The following is a 4,876-nucleotide window of genomic DNA, read 5'->3' on the forward strand; positions in this document are numbered from 1 at the left end:
TAAGAAGTTTTAAGAGCCTTCCTCCCCTCAGCGGCCTCCTGTGCTAGATACTACACGTTCTCCCACTACACAGACACCAGACAATAAAACCAGTAGTTATCCCACTACACAGACAATAAAACCAGTGAAGTAGTTCCTGCACTACACAGACACCAGACAATAAAACCAGTGAAGTAGTTCTCCCACTACACAAAAGAAACAGTGAAGTAGTTCTCCCACTACACAAACAATAAAAACAGTGAAGTAGTTCTTCCACTACACAGACACCAGACCATAAAACCAGTGGAGTAGTTCTCCCACTACACAGACACCAGACAATAAAACCAGTGATGTAGTTCTCCAATACAATACAGCTGAGCCAGCAGCATTGGTGGAAAGATCTTTACAGCTGGACGACTGACCATGAGAGACATTGGAAGAAGTTAGAAGTTCCTCTTAACCAACAGTACTTCAATTTGTGTCAATACGGTATAGAAAATGTCTATTAAATTAAAGCCATGCTTATTGGATGGAGAGTAATCAATACATTGTGTTTTCTGCATACACTTGATTAGGTCAGTCTCTCAAATGGCATCCAATTCCCTATATAGTGCACTACTGTACTTTTGACCAAAGTCAAAAGGTCAAAAGTAATGCACTATTAGGGAATAGGATGCCATTAGAGACACTGCATACCGTAACCTTGGCTCATTGATTTGACTGACTAAAGAATTATGTGCTTTGAGAGACTAGTCAAGGACCATATCACCTCCACCCTACCTGACACCCTAGACCCACTCCAATTTGCTTACCGCCCCAATAGGTCCACAGACGACGCAATCGCAATCACACCGCACACTGCCCTAACCCATCTGGACAAGAGGAATACCTATGTAAGAATGCTGTTCATCAACTACAGCTCAGCATTTAACACCATAGTACCCTCCAAACTCGTAATTAAGCTTGAGAACCTGGGTCTCGACCCTGCCCTGTGCAACTGGGTCCTGGACTTCCTGACAGGCCGCCCCCGGGTGGTGAGGGTAGGTAACAACATCTCCACCCCGCTGATCCTCAACACTGGGGCCCCACAAGGTTGCGTTCTCACCCCTCTCCTGTACTCCCTGTTCACCCACGACTGTGTGGCCATGCATGCCTCCAACTCAATCATCAAGTTTGCAGACGACACTACAGTGGTAGGCTTGATTGCCAACAACGATGAGACGGCCTACAGGGAGGATGTGAGGGCCCTCGGAGTGTGGTGCCAGGAAAATAACCTCACACTCAATGTCAACAAAACAAAGGAGATGATCGGAAACAACAGGGAGCAGCCCCCTATCCACATCGACGGGACAGTAGTGGAGAGGGTGGAAAGTTTTAAGTTCCTCTGCATACACATCACAGACAAACTGAAATGGTCCACCCACAGTGTGGTGAAGAAGGCGCAGCAGTGCCTCTTCAACCTCAGGAGGCTGAAGAAATTCGGCTTGTCACCAAAAACACTCACAAACTTTTACAGATGCATAATTGAGAGCATCCTGTCGGGCTGTATCACCGCCTGGTACGGCAACTGCTCTGCACATAACCGTAAGGCTCTCCAAAGGGTAGTGAGGTCTGCACAACGCATCACCGGGGGCAAACTACCTGCCCTCCAGGACACCTACACCACTTGATGGCACAGGAAGGGCAAAAAGATTATCAACGACAACAACCACCCGAGCCACTGCCTGTTCATCCCGCTATCATCCAGAAGGCGAGGTCAGTACAGGTGCATCAAAGCGGGGACTGAGAGACTGAAAAACAGCTTCTATCTCAAGGCCATCAGACTGTTAAACAGCCATCACTAACATTGAGTGGCTGCTGCCAACACACTGACTCAACTATAGCCACAAATTGATGTAATAAATGTATCACTAGCCACTTTAAACAATGCCACTTTTTATAATGTTTACATACCCAACATTACTCATCTCATATGTATATACTGTATTCTATACCATCTACTGCATCTTGCCTTGCCTATGCCGTTCGACCATCACTCATTCATATATTTTTATGTACATATTCTTATTCATTCCTTTACACTTGTGTGTATAAGGTATAAGGTAGTTGTTGTGAAATTGTTAGATTACTTGTTAGATATTACTGCATGGTCGGAACTAGAAGCACAAGCATTTTCGCCACACTCGCATTAACATCTGATAACCATGTGTATGTGACCAATGAAATGTGATTTGATTTGAGCAGCGTGCCACCGTCATCACCACATCTTAATTACTCGGGGGGCCAATTGGCCATTTATGCTGCACATATCGCATGTGAGCCAGAGGGGCTCTCTGACTGGAGCTGCTTGCTGCTGCGCTGTGACCCACATACCTGCCTGGCTGCCTGAGGGAACTGCTTTGTTTTCCCCTTAAAAATTGATGATATGGGAGGCTGTGATTTGGAGGAGAAGGTGGAGGAGGGACGGGGGATGAGGAGAGTGCTGTGAGGATGGGGGGTGGCACATCAGATAAATAATTATTTGAAAACGGGAGGAAGGCGGGCCACAAAAAAAAGTAATATTGCTAGCTATCGCTACTGCTCTCTCAATCATTATTTTTTGACTTTCTCTACCAGGGGTTCTGTATGGACTTTATACGCTTTATGATCAAGTGTGTTTCTCTTTCTTCTGAAGGCTGACATAAAGTATTCACACCCCTTTTACTTTTTTTCACATTTTGTGTCACAGATCTACAGAGATCTGATCCCGATGCAGCTGCATCTCAGTGCTATAGGCGTCACTACAGACCCTGGTTCGGTCCCGGGCTGTACCACAACCTTAATGTGAGAGGCTGGTCTGAGGGCTTGTAGGCGGCATTGTCACAGCATCATCGGACTGAGCTTATTGTCGTTACAGGCAATCTCAATGCTGTGTGTTACAGGGAAGACATCCTCCTGGTACCCTTCCTGTAGGCTCATCCTGATATGACCCTCCAGCATGACAATGCCATCAGCCATACAAATCAAATCAAAGTTTATTTGTCACTTGCGCCGAATACAACAGGTGTACAACTTACAGTTACATGCTTACTTACAGGCTCTAACCAATAGTGCAGAAAAGGTATTAGGTGAACAATGGGTAGGTAAAGAAATAAAACAACAGTAAATATACAGGCTATATACAGTAGTGAGGCTATATACAGTAGCGAGGCTACATACAAACACCGGTTAGTCAGGCTGATTGAGGTAGTATGTAGATATGGTTAAAGTGACTATGCATACATGATGAACAGAGAGTAGCAGTAGCTCTAAAAGAGGGGTTGGCGGGTGGTGGGTGGGACACAATGCAGATAGCCCCGGTTAGCCAATGTGCGGGAGCACTGGTTGGTCGTCCCAATTGAGGTGGTATGTACATGAATGTATAGTTAAAGTGACTATTCATATATGATAAACAGAGAGTAGCAGCAGCGTAAAAAGAGGGGGCGGGGAGAGGGGGGGGCACACACTGCTCGTTCTGTGCGTGATTTCCTGCAAGACAGGAATGTCAGTGTTCTGCCATGGCCAGCAAAGAGCCCGGATCTCAATCCCATTGAGCACGTCTGGGACCTGATGGATCAGTGGGTGAGGGCTAGGGCCATTCCCCCAAGAAATGTCCGTAAACTTGCAGGTGCCTTGGTGGAAGAGTGGGGTAACATCTCACAGCAAGAACGGGCAAATCTGGTGCAGTCCATGAGGAGGAGGAGCACTGCAGTACTTAATGCAGCTGGTGGCCACACCAGATTCTGACTGTTACTTTTGATTTTGACCCCCCCTTTGTTCAGGGACAAATTATTCAATTTCTGTTCGTCACATGTCTGTGGAACTTGTTCAGTTTATGTCTCAGTTGTTGAATCTTGTTATGGTCATACAAATATCTTACACATGTTAAGTTTGCTGAAAATAAATGCAGTTGACAGTGAGAGGACATTTCTTTTTTTGCTGAGTTTATATATACATTATACACACACACACACACACATTCTATTCTGACATTTCACATTCTTAAAATAAAGTGGTGATCCTAACTGACCTAAGACAGGGCATTTTTTACTAGGATTGAATCAAGAATTGTGAAAAACTGAGCGGAAATGTATTTGGCTAAGGTGTATGTAAACTTCTGACTTCAACTGTAGTGCACTATAAAGACCATAGGGTGCGCCATTCGGGATGCAGCCTTAGTTTGGTTAGTTCCAGATACAGAAGCTCCCTAGTCGCTGTATCACCTGCCTCAACCAGTTTCGGACTCTATGTTTCACATTGATCTACTCCATGCATGACCCAATTACAGTATTATATTGACCCCTTGTTCTCAGTCACATGCCAATCCATGTCTCCATCTCTCTGATCCAATTTCACCTAAATAACTGTCTATCTAATCAAAGTTCTGTTTGTATTGTGTGTTTTATTCCTGAGGGGGAATCATTACTTCTGTATGTTTATAGCCTTATAAACAAAGGAAATATCAAACCGAGCCATTACGCAAGATGACCTCTTCTTTCAACTCCCCTACTAGTTCATCTCATCACCAGATTCTTCCATCACTTTCATATTCTTCTGCCTTTCATATTCAACCACGGTTCCATATCCCCCTCTCCGTCTTACACACTCAACACTTCAGAATGTTCTGCTTAGTGCCACCACCCAATGGTTTATGAGAGGTGCAATCGCACTCCAGCGCACTGTTTTTCCACGGTTTGAATATATCCCAGATGATGTATTTTATGAATTGCCGTGTCAAAGTTTGCAAGTGTTACCTAATTGCAGAGAGGGCGGAGAGATTGTAAAAACATAACTTTGTGTTAACTAGACCTTACTCTAATCTCCCTGATCCTTAACATAGCAGTAAGAAACTCCGGTATGAAGTAGACAACAAAGAAAG

The sequence above is a fragment of the Oncorhynchus clarkii genome, chromosome 6 (assembly GCF_045791955.1).
Source record: "Oncorhynchus clarkii lewisi isolate Uvic-CL-2024 chromosome 6, UVic_Ocla_1.0, whole genome shotgun sequence".
NCBI lineage: Eukaryota > Metazoa > Chordata > Actinopteri > Salmoniformes > Salmonidae > Oncorhynchus > Oncorhynchus clarkii.